This window comes from Schistocerca serialis, chromosome 2, assembly GCF_023864345.2.
Source record: "Schistocerca serialis cubense isolate TAMUIC-IGC-003099 chromosome 2, iqSchSeri2.2, whole genome shotgun sequence".
NCBI classification, from domain to species: domain Eukaryota; kingdom Metazoa; phylum Arthropoda; class Insecta; order Orthoptera; family Acrididae; genus Schistocerca; species Schistocerca serialis.
Window position 1 is genome coordinate 166303164 of NC_064639.1, and position 13669 is coordinate 166316832.

Below are 13669 nucleotides of genomic sequence, written 5' to 3' on the forward strand. Positions count from 1 at the left end.
TTCAGAAAGACAAATTGGGTACTATTTTCTAGTAATTCTTCAGCCTAGTCACATAGCTGGTCTGATCGTCTGGTAAGCTGGTATTTCGTTCATGAGGTAATTAGGGAATTGCATCGAACGCAAGAGGGGGGTGAGATTGCAAACAAGATAATCCGCCCCCCCCCCCCCCCCCCCAACACCCAACATGAATCTGGAGTACAGACTTCTTGTTCAGTGCAGAAGACTCATACACATATAGAAATAAGTGTGTAGGTTCCGCTAGAATGTAAGTTTAGACAATATGAGCTGAATGTGGACGACTAGAATGAAAAATACTATGGCTTTAGCAATTGTTACATTGGTCCCTACAATGTTCATGGGAAATTGCGCCATTTCCTCCGGCGCACTTAAAGTTTCACTCTGACCTAAAGTCAAGACAGATGCAGCGCTGGAATGGGGCGCCAAATCTCTCTCTCTCTCTCTCTCTCTCTCTCTTATCGACTCTCCCCGTACCTGCTGTTCGGATACAACCCGACGCAAAGACTTCTACAAAGCAGATCGTAGGGCTAACCCCTGAAAAAAAGCGGCCGTGCTTGTTTCAAACACAATAAAGCCACTGCAAAAAAAATCGTCAGTTGTCGGAAAAGTACGGTAGTTTTTTGAAACATTTGCTTACACGTTTTTATCTGGTACATATTCCACACTTAGCGTGACAGTAGCGATTTTGTACCCACACTTTGCGCGACAGTAGTGCTTTTGCACTAAAGTTCTCATTTTTCGACTTTTTTAGAAAAATTATTCGTTTACAACTCGCCTTAAATTGTTATAACAGTATTCTGGGCGTTTTAAGGTTTTTTGAGGTGCATAATCAGAGTTTTTATGCTTTACGTAGCTAAAGGCCACTGCCAGTCAGGGTGAGCCCCATTCATGGTGCCCTGATTTGAGTAGAAAAAGTACATCACAACATTGTCAACCTTTGAATGTATGTCGATGGAACCGTATTTTAGTTTCGACGAAAGCAGCTCCGTTTTACTACATTGTACGCCTATGCGCACTGCATGCCTTCTAGTCAACTTGGCAACCAGTGTCGAAGAAGGCAATAATGGAAGACGGCATAGCACAAAGGAGCGGTTTATTTCCCGCCTCCCTTTGTTACGCGGTACAGCAGCGAACTCAGAAACAAGGAAGGAAGAATGAACCACAAAGGAAGCAAGCATCCGCTCCGTACAACGTATGTTTGTCAGATTCGTTGTTTCCTAACCACCGCATTCGTGAAACAAGCACACAGTCGTACCAACACAGTTTGTTAAATTTGATTTCACTCTGAGGCAACAGCCACGTTGTGTGTATCGTGTTGCTAAGTGATTTGACACTGTACGCTATTCATACTAAGGGCGGCAATTGATCATCGGTCTTAGCACACGTTCACGGCCGTTGTCACGCCATTGCAAGTAGGCCCAAATTATGTTAATTTAGTTTAATTTGTGGTGAGGTCTTATGGGACCAAACTGCTGAGGTCATGGGTCCCTAAGCTTACGCACTACTTAATCTAACTTTAACTTACGTTAAGGACAACACTCACACCCAACCTTCGACGGGGGAAGTCACGCGGACCGTGACACGGCGTTCTACACCGCGTGGCCCCAAATTATGTATTAAATATTTACCGTTAATGAAACTTTTAAGAGGTTCTAAAGCAAGGTTACACAAATCACAAGTAGTCCAGGGCCAAATCAAAACTAGAAACTAAATCACGGGCCACAGCATCAATAATGTTGGATATAATATTTGAAATCAATGAAAATTGTTCATTATTCCAATTATTAATTATTTTATTATATGTTTTCGTTGAACTGTGACACAGAAATAGCCGACATGCTGTACAGATATATAAACTTGGTGAAATCAAACAAATATTATTTTTAAACTCATGAATAAATACATTGTTTTCAAAATATTTTTATTAAAAGACACATTTAATAACGGCGAGGAATACCTATTTTAACAGCACACTAGCATGACAAACGGTTACGGTTTTCATAAACAGTATAAAAATAGTAGTAAAGGAGTTTTGCTATTTGGGGAGCAAAATAACATGATGGTCGAAGTAGAGAGGATATAAAATGTAGACTGGCAATGGCAAGGAAAGCATTTCTGAAGAAGAGAAATTTGTTAACATCGAGTATAGATTTAAGTGTCAGGAAGTCGTTTCTGAAAGCATTTGTATGGAGTGTAGCCATGTATGGAAGTGAAACATGGACAATAAATAGTTTGGATAAGAAGAGAATAGAAGCTTTCGAAATGTGGTGCTACAGAAGAATGCTGAAGATTAGATGGGTAGATCACATAACTAATGAGGAGGTATTGAATAGAATTGGGGAGGAGTTTGTGGCACAACTTGACAAGAAGAAGGGACCGGTTGGTAGGACATGTTCTGAGGCATCAAGGGATCACAAATTTAGCATTGGAGGGTATCGTGGAGGGTAAAAATCGTACAGGGAGACCAAGAGATGAATACACTAAGCAGATTAAGAAGGATATAGGTTGCAGTAAGTACTGGGAGATGAAGAAGCTTGCACAGGATAGAGTAGCATGGAGAGCTGCATCAAACCAGTCTCAGGACTGAAGGCAACAACAACAACAACAACAAAGAACAACATAAAAATATACTAAACTGAAACAAAGCTTTAATGTGAGACGTTGCATCTCACGTCAGCTGACAAGTTTTTCAAAGTCTGGAGTCATATTTGACGTTGAGATTTTAAGTTCTGTTTTCTAAACGTTCTCCAGTTACACAAGGGCGAAATTTGCTTTTGTTTAAGTTCAGAACAGAAAATATTTGTTTGCATATGTAAGTGATGTAAAACATGCTGAATGCTTTAACTGCTGGATCTCTTAGGTTATTAAATTTATTTCTGTCCAAGTGTTTACAGATATCCAGAAGACCACACTCTTTGTGCTTGGTTTTATACCTTGGAGAACACTTAATTTCTATTATCTCCACATGTAAGTCCATAGGTGTCTTTCCTGGGATTATAGAAAAAGGATCTTCAACACCATGAACACTGTTTCCTCCGCTTTTGACAACGCAAACCTCTTGTGTTCTTCAACTAATTTATCAACGCAGCGAAAAATGTCATTGCCAGCACAGCATGTTTCTCTGAAGAAATTATTTTGCAAGCATGAAAATGTATAGGCCATGTCTCCTTTCCGTAATCGGTTTTTGAAGTGTGCAAGTTTCATTTTGAAAGCACATACAGCTTCCAATGAATTTACCTGTAGTTTTGAGTCCAGCTCATTTAAGTGTGCCGTCATATCATTGAGAAAACATGTCACTGACCCAATCTTCATTTTTCAGTTCAGGAAGGTCATCTGCATCGATTTTCATAAATTCTACTATTTCCTCTATCAGAGAGAAAAAACACTGTAATACTTTCCCATGACTTAGCCAACTAATGTCCGTATGATACAATAAAATCACGAATTTCTTGCTCACTGTCTATTCAAGAAATCCACGATATGTTCATTTTTAAGCCCTCTTGAACGGATGTAGTTTATAACAGAAACATGATATAGTCGGACCCCAGAATTTTGCTACATAACACTTATTGATGAACAATATAGTGGAATTTGGTTATTGTTTATCCGGCTTCTTCTTCCAATGGTGTTATTGCATATAACGTCTCCAGATTCAGACATTAAAGACTGTGTGATTTTTGTAACTTTTTTAGTAAAATGTCTGAAGTGTACAGTAATTATTTTTCGTCAAATGCATAGTCTGAACAATATAGCTACTATCCCTGACAACTGCAATTATACATAATAGTATCTTTTCTTGTTTTATAAAAAAGCGCTCGTAATAGCCACTACGTCTTCTGTTCGTCTTACTTCCGTTTCCCTTGTTCTTGGAGAATGTGTCATTTACGTTGAGTAAGTGTGTATGCTGTATTAGCCTTGTAACTATTGAAAGTAAACTTCTGATCCCTCATGTCAATGTTTTGAACATTTAAACAATTTCTAGCAATTTGCAGCTGATGCACCGCCGGGAAACAGAACGTCGCTAGTGTCAATTGTGTCAACAAACAGCCGCCATTATAAAGCACTTTAAAATGTTGCAAAATATTTCATGTGTTTTCCCACAGCTGCAGCCACAAAGAAGTTTAAAGTTTTTCAATTAATAATAGGCTGCATAGCAGAGAGCTTGTTTTATTACAGTGTCAGTATTTACAATATTTTAGATCCAAGTTATATACAGCAGCTTTGGCCTTGACTACGAACGAAAGAATCTCAAAATATAGACTATAAATTGTTTAGACGCTTCTTACGATAAAAGTGAAGCCACCAACAAAACGTAAATGCAAAACCAGTATTCTATTCTCTTTACATATTCTTATTTCATTGGCTTGCCTACGGAAGTCTGACCTCTAACGTATGCAAATTTACGTCCTTTATAGCCAGGCTTGGTATCGGAATATCAATTAACGGACCCGTAAGCAAGAATAAAATGAAATAACTGGCACCCTTTTACGTGGAGCCAGAACAATTGATACGGAAATATTAACACATACAGGGTGGTACATTGATAGTGATCGGCCCAAATATCTCACGAAATAAGCATCAAACGAAAAAACTACAAAGAACGAAACTCGTCTAGCTTGAAGGGGGAAACCAGATGGCGCTATGGTTGGCCCGCTAGATGGCGCTGCCAAAGGTCAAACGGATATCAACTGCGGTTTTTTTTTCTTTTTTTTTTATAGGAACCCGCATATTTTATTACATATTCGTGTAATACGTAAAGAAATATGAATGTTTTAATTGGACCACTTTTTTGCTTTGTGATAGATGGCGCTGTAGTAGTCACAAGCGTATAAGTACGTGGTATCACGTAACATTCCGCCAGTGCGGACGGTATTTGCTTCGTGATACATTACCCGTGTTCAAATGGACCGTTTACCAATTGCGGAAAAGGTCGTTATCATGTTGATGTATGGCTATTGTGATCAAAATGCCCAACTGGCGTGTGCTATGTATGCTGCTCGGTATCCTGGACGAAATCATCCAAGTGTCCGGACTGTTCGCCGAATAGTTACGTTATTTAAGGAAATAGGAAGTGTTCAGTCACATGTGGAACGTCAACCATGACCTGCAAAAAATGATGCCGAAGTAGGTGTTTTAGCTGCTGTCGCGGCTAATCCGCACATCAGTAGCAGACAAATTGCGCGAGAATTGGGAATCTAAAAAACGTCGGTGTTGAGAATGCTAAATCAACATCGATTGCACCCGTACCGTATTTCTATGCACCAGGAATTGCATGACGACGACTTTGAACGTCGTGTACAGTTCTGCCACTGCGCATAAGAGAACGTACGGGACGATGACAGATTTTTTGCACGCATTCTATTTAGCGACGAAGCGTCATTCACCAATAGTGGTAACGTAAACCGGCATAATATGCACTGTTGGGCAACGGAAAATCCACGATGGCTGCGAAAAGTGGAACATCAGCGATCTTGGCGGGTTAATGTATGGTGCGGCATTATGGGAGGAAGGATAATTGGCCCCCATTTTATCGATGGCAATCTAAATGGTGCAACGTATGCTGCTTTCCTACGTAATGTTCTACCGATGTTACTACAAGATGTTTTACTGCATGACAGAATGGGGATGTACTTCCAACATGATGGATGTCCGGCACATAGCTCGCGTGCGGTTGAAGCGGTATTGAATAGCATATTTCATGACAGGTGGATTGGACGTCGAAGCACCATACCATGGCCCGCACGTTCACCGGATCTGACGTCCCCGGATTTCTTTCTGTGGGGAAAGTTGAATGATATTTGCTATCGTGATCCACTGACAACGCCTGACAACATGCGCCAGCGTATTGTCAATGTATGTGCGAACATTACGGAAGGCGAACTACTCGCAGTTGAGAGGAATGTCGTTACACGTACTGCCAAATGCATTGAGGTTGACGGACATCATTTTGAGCATTTATTGCATTAATGTGGTATTTACAGGTAATCACGCTGTAACAGCATGCGTTCTCAGAAATGATAAATCACAAAGGTACATGTATCATATTGGAACAACCGAAATAAAATGTTCAAACGTACCTACGTTCTGTATTTTAATTTAAAAAACCTACCTGTTACTAACTGTTCGCCTAAAATTGTGAGCCATATGTTTGTGACTATTACAGCGCCATCTATTACAAAGCGAAAAAAGTGGTCCAAGTAAAACATTCATATTTCTTTACGTACTACACGAATATGTAATCAAATATAGGGGTTACTATCTTAAAAAAACGCAATTGACATCCGTTTGACCTATGACAGCGCCGTCTAGCTGCCCAACCAAATAGCCATCTGGTTTCCCCCTTCAAGCTAGACAAGTTTCGTTCTTTGTAGTTTTTTCGTTTGACGCTTATTTCGTGATATATTTGGCCCGGTCACTATCAATGGACCACCATGTATAGACGTATAAATCTATTTATGTGTATGTTGTGTGTGATTATGTATATGTACTAACTAGACAAAATTTTTCTTTCCTGCTCAAACTACACTGGAGAACAAGAATCTAATATTATTGATGAACTGAATAAAGTACCTTGAGATGAGAAATATAAAATATTTTACAGATGAAATCGAATAAAGAAACGCATCCGGTAAGGAGCTCTGTTTTCGAAGGATTTTTTTCCAGAAATATAGTACAGTAGATAGTTCAATGGTGCAATGGTGTGCAGTAATACTTCAAAGGAATTTTGCACCGAAAGTACTAAGTACTAAGTAATTAAGTACATAGTTGATTTTTTCCCAACTTTTTTTTTTTTTTTAACATAGAGGTGCATATCAGATGTTGAATTTTTGTGTTACTGGTCGTTGCTGCTGCTTTATTGAAAGTGATTATATGTATGTAACTCTTGTGAAGTTATACTGTAATTTTTGATCAGTTATGGTTAAGGTTTGAAGGAATATAAATTCACAGCCTAGCTCAGATTTCGTGATGCACGAAAACATGCAAGAAATAAGCAATGTAAGACACGAAAGTGTAGTCACTACAGCAACTAGCACCATGCAGAGTGCTAGTGACGATAATCAGTTACAATCCACTCTACCGATGACTAGGCAGGATGTAGATCAAACAGATCAGTCAGCACATACACCAACGACTAGCAGGCTGGAAGTAGATGAAACGACGGCGGCACCGGTGTGTTCACCACTGCCAAATTCTTCTGCTGAATTTTTGCGAAAGCTTCAAGAATGAGATAGACTATTAAAACAAAAATTAGCAGAGAGAGAAAGAAAATGAAAGAGCCGATAGCGAGAAGGAAAGAGCTAGCTTATTAGAACAAAAATCAGCAGGAGAGAAAAAGAAAGAGCCGGAAGAGAAAAAGAAACGAGGGGGTGAAAGAGGCCGGCGACAAGCCGAAAGAAATACGGAACTTGCCGAAAAGATTAACAAGCAGTTTCAAAAATTTCAATCGGAGGTATCTGAAATGAAAAAGGCGTATGGCGAGTTACCAAATTTGGCCAATAAGCTTGTGAGTGATCTACAAAATTTGCAGATTGCCCATGAGCAAAAGGCAACCACTGAACAGCACCTTACTGAACAAGCAAAGACGGTAGAAAAGAAATTTAGTGATTGGTTAATGGCAAAGGATGTCGAAATTGCGTCAAAGATTGACAATAAGGTAAAACATGCTATACAGCAAGCAAGTAATGGTACAGCTTTCAGTAATAACAATGAAGCTGAAATAAACAAAACCGATTTAGGACACACTAACGACAAACTTAAGGATGAGCTACCACGCTAAGAACGTGAAGTGCCACGGCATGTTTCCGATTTGGAACGCGAAAGCTCGCTTATCAAGAAACCTGAAAGTAGCACTGCACATGGCAGAAACATTTACAGCTACGCAGCAAGCATTTTTGGAGCTCACGAACCGCCATATGCATATAATACGGGGAGTTTTAGCCCGCGAAGACAACCGCAGATAAATGATAATATTATATGTATTATATGTATCTAGTATGATGACAGAAGCAAGCCTCATAAAGCACAGACAATTTCGGACCTTCAATGCAGAAAAGAAGTCTGTCCACCCTGTTATATTTATCAAAGGGTTAAGGAATATACCATTTGAAGCTTGCCTAGAGAAACAAAAATAACCAGTTCATTGTTTCCCACATACAAGGCGATGCTGCACTGTGGGAAAACGAGATGGTAAATAGGTGTCACACTGTTGACCAATTTGAAAGAGCATTTTTAACGAAGTGCTGGTCGCCTTCAATACAAGAATGATTTAGAATGGAAGTCTACAGAGCCTCGACGAGACATATATTCCCAAACAGGGAACTTCACGAAAGTAGTTTGAGAAATATATAAATAAGACCAGGTACTGGGACGAACTAATTTCGAATCGAGATGTGATTAGGATATTGAAATTAAGACTACCGAGTCACGGCAAAGATAAATTAATAAATGTGTCGCAAGATGATCCAGAAAAGTATCTTTCACTGCTAGACGCCACTGACCTGGCACAGGATTGCACAAAAGCAAGCAGAGAGCACGGGAATAATTAATCGTCTCCGTGCAAACATGAAAACCGAAATGCTCATTCCAACAAAGGAAATGGCAATGGGAGGATGAATGAGCAACAATAATGTAATGGTCATACGCTGTTTAACAGGAAACGGCGCTATAATGACAGATTTAATCCAGGCTATTAACATCAATAATACTAATCAGCGGAGGAGGAATGACGGAAATCAATGGAACGATAACAGTAATTATCCAGTATACTGAACCCAGGGCACAGGACCACCATCACATGATAATAAACCTGCGTATCGAAATGACAGCAGAAACTCAGGACAGAATGTAAACCTCCACCAAGCTGTTGGAACCGCTCGCGGCCGCTCGACCGCAATACGCCCCCCACTGTTGGCCGACTGGCAGAGAGGGGACACATCTCATGACAAGAACACGAATACACAAATCCTGAGGTACAAGGATGGTGTCGATATGCAGAAAGATCTACTAATGGAAACGGGAGATACAAGAGTACCGAAGCTGAGATAGTGCAGGCAATAGTCGAAGCACGTACGCGTAGCAGACTTGGGGACGCATATATTAACACAAGAGCAATAGCCAGTTTCCTGAGCTCTGATTTTTTTAAGGCCGTAAATAATTCACAAAAATTGCCCACGTAATCCAGTGCAGAACTGTACGGTGACCGGGGCCATTCGTACACAGGCACAAGCTATTAAGTACCAGGTGCAGGTAGGTATTTTCATAGGAGAATAAGCCATGAATTGCTCTTTCCTTGTGGTTAAGGGATTAACGGTGGCGTGTATGCTGGGGTGTGACTTCTTACGTTAGGGAAAGGCAAATATTTACCTCTCGATCGGAGAATTCAGCACAGTGAATGAAGGTACGAGAACTGTTTTGGATTTCATGCGAACCAAGAAGATACACGGGAAGTAATGTCAGAGTACCCATGTAAAGTGCAAGGGGCTACAAATACTACAGATTAGCAGCGACTTAACTGGCAAGGAATTTTATTATTCGGACACTGTCGAAGTCGTTGCTCTTCATAGGATAAATTTGATCAACACCACGGTGCAAGAGTCGGGTTATTTGGGTCTGGAACAACAAAAGCAATTGACTCAGCTATTAAATGGTTATTTAGATGTTTCTTTTAGGAGAAACCAGGTACAATTAAAGGTTATGTCTACAATATTACGGTGGTGCCTCACAAAACATTTTGTCACGCAACTTACTCCGTTCCGTGGACGAAAGAAGACATAGTTACCAAAGAAATAAGAAAAGTGATGCAATGGAGTACAATAGAACCAGCTTTTTTGCCATATAGCAATCCATTAGTCGCTGTAGAAAGTCGGGAGAAAAACTTACGTTGGTTTTGGACGCCAGAGACATTAACAAGATTATTGTACCTGTACGTACAAGGCCCGAGAGTTTGGTAGAGCAGATACAGAAATTCTATGGAGTTAAGTATCTAACCACGATTCATTTACATTTTTGACTGTAGTTGTAAGTTCTCATTGCTTATTGCATTATTCGTGAACTGTTTTGTGCCAATTGTCTAGCGCATTTGTGCAGATAAGTTTGCAATGGGCAGTTGTGCCTAAGCCATAATCATTTTTAAAGAGTTAATCGCATATTGCCTTGGAGAGTAGTAGTTACTATTGAGGATTAATAAGTGCCGGCCGGGGTGGCCGTACGGTTCTAGGCGCGTCAGACTGGAACCGCGTGACCGCTACGGTCGCAGGTTCGAATCCTGCCTCGGGCATGGATGTGTGTGATGTCCTTAGGTTAGTTAGGTTTAAGTAGTTCTAAGTTCTAGGGGCCTGATGACCTCAGATGTTAAGTTTCATTGTGCTCAGAGCCATTTGAACCATTTGATTAATAAGTAGGTGAGAAAAGGACCTTATGCTTGTACTGAAATTTCTTTGTTTATTATTTCAGTTTCAAATGTAATTCTAGTTCTTTGAAACAGTGATACAGAAGCCGTGTCAGGTTTTCATAACTCGTAGTTATATTTATGTTCCAATCACGCTAACGAAAACAGAAAGAGACTTTAATGAGATCAGTGGAGGAAATAATTGTGTTTGTAAAGCAGTGAAAATGGCAAATATCATGAATCATTTGTGTTGCTAAGTTAGTAAAACATGTAGGATCACCCGTTTTAGTTGTGTCATGCCATTTGAGCACATGAACTTGTTAAGTTTTGGCCCTATGATCTAAATTTAACTTAGCGATAGGATCTGCGGTTCGCTACTTGAGTACAAACCAAGAACTGCTTGGCGATCCTATAAAGATAAATGTAATTATAAAAATGTGACTTGGTTTGAAAATAAGGTAGAAATATTGTAAAGTCAGGCCAGAGTCTTGTTACCAGTCTTAATAATCAACTGATCACAAACCCCTCTTGATATGGGGTGCTATAAGTAATAACAAGTAATCACAAATAAATATGTACCTAGATGTTCATTCACAAGATGTACTAAAAATGTGAACTGTGGCACAGAAAGGAACATAATGTTTCAAAGTAATTCCAGCCAAACCTGCTAAGCTAACATGAACATTAAAATGAAGTATGTTGGTGAAAATAATTAAAATGTGATTATTTGTAGTAACGGTGACTGTGAATTAACTATGGTTAATGACAAGAAGTGTAATATTGAACGATGGCCGTATTATGTACAAACTTCGCTAAGACGTCAGTATGCACAAGAAAACGCGAAACGTTAACATGGTGATAGTGTAGAACCAAAACATTGAAGTCAATGTGTTTGGAATGGACGCGAGTTGCAACCATCAACAATGTTAGTTTCTGCTTCGCTGCAGACAGGCTGAAATTAACGGCTAACGGGTGCGTGTGAAATGTTTGTGGAACCGTGTGTCGGAAGCAAACTGTCAGTGCAGACGATCGCTTATGAAATGCCTATGTAGTGACGTGCATCGTAATTTCACAAACATAACGAATTAATAATTGTTTTACAAACTGTCTGTGTACCGTTTGTGAACTAACTTATGTCGTACGTATTAAAGGAACTACACTTCGGAAAATGAAGACACTAAATGCTCACGCAAGTGTAGTGTAAGAGAGAGTGACGGAAACTGTGCCTGTACGGAACAATGAATAGTAGATTAATCAAATTCTGCCCTTCAACAAAATAACATCTGCGCGTAGTCAGAATTCTATACCACGTTTAAGTTAATTTTCATGAACCCGTGCCGAATCGATCTGACATGCTGAGCATCGAAGCGTAGGACGTGGGCCCACGCGATTCCGACCGGCGACTTTCCAGACCAAGCAGCAGCATGTCTGCGGGTTCCGACTTCCGAGACTTGAATGCGTGTTCCGGCCGGGCGTTGGCTGACCTCACCGACGACATCGGTTTCCAGCCGATACACCGCCACTCTGGTCAGCATAGACTTATGATGACGTACGGCGACGCATCAAGACAACGACATTCAATAAAATACTTAAATACATACAGAAAATAAGAGACTTTCACCACACAACAAATTTTGGAAACAAATAATAACGGTAACAAAAAAAACTTTAATTTGAAAATGTAGTGATCACATATGTGCCCACAGTAACAAATTTTGAACAAACTGCCAACAGAAAACAAAAACCGAAATATAGAAAAAATTAAACCTTAACACTGCCAATTGAAAAACTTTTGTCATGTGCCATGTAATGTCATGTGATGTAGAGATGATATCCTTTGCATTATTCATTGTAGTATTTTCAGTTCTGTTTCTGTAAAACTGTTTTAATTTCGCGTTTACATATGGGAAACAAAAGCATAAAGTGAAAGAAATGAATGGTTTTGTCTGTCTGCTCTACGGAGATTTTCTGGGGCTCTCCTGTCGGCCCACTTCGAAATGGATGAGCATCCAACGAAAATTATTCCCCAGCATACAGTAAGCATACAGTAACCTACAGTTTATACTCAACTGAACAAATAATTATATAGAAATATATGATGTTTTTAGTCATTGTGGCTATGTAACACTAATGAAATCAAGTCGAGATTCAAAGACACTATCAACACAAATACGTTTCTGAAGGTGTGTACGAAAATTGTAGTGTATGTGAATCTTCGAATTAAGGGGATATCCTGGCCAATAAATGCCATACGATCAATTCATTTCATTTCGAACTTGTGAACAAGAACTCATACTATTTGTGTAATAAAGTGACACTGAACGCTTAAGTGGATTGCCACTCACAAACTGTGAACATGTATGCTTCTGGAATTCCACCAACACGACATGGCATGGTCTCGACTAATGTCTGAAAAGTAGTGCTGGAGGGAACTAACACCATGAATCCTGCAGGGCTGTTCATAAATCCGCAAGAGCACGAGGGGGATGGAGGTATCTTCTGAACAGCATGTTGCAAGGCATCCAAGATGTGCTCATGTCTGAGGAGTTTGGAGGCCAGCGAAAGTGTTTAAACTCAGAAGAGTGTTCCTAGAGCCACTCCGTAGCAATTCTGGACGTGTGGGGTGTCACGTTGTCCCGTTGAAATTGTCCAAGTCCGTCGGAATACACAGTGACATGAATGGATGAAGGTGATCAGACAGAACGCTTATGTACATGTCACCTGTCAGAGCCGTATCTAGACATATCAGAGGTTCCATATCACTCCAATCAACCTCCACCAGCTTGAATAGTCCCCAGCTGATATGCATGGTCCATGGATTCATGAGGTTGTCTCCACACCCGACCATGTCCATCCGCTCAATACAATTTGAAATGAGAGTCGTCCAACCAGGCAACATGTTTCCAGTCATCAATACTCCAATGTCGGTGTTGGCGGGTTCAGGTGAAGCGTAAAGCTTTGTGTCGTGCAGTTATTAAGGGTACACGTGTGGGCCTTCGGCTCTGAAAGCCCATATCGATGATGTTTCGTTGAATGGTTCGCACGCTAACGCGTCTTAGTGGCTCTGCGTTGAAATCTGCAGCAATTTGCGGAATGTCTGCGGGAGTCTGACTTCTTATTATATGCAAGTTTACATAAATTATGGGCAGGCTTGGTGTCAGAATATCAGTTAATGGACCCGTAAGTAAGAATAAATAAAAGATGCACCAATCTTCTTTCCAAACATAGAAGGTGCTCCATCGATACAAATGGCCACAGTGTTTT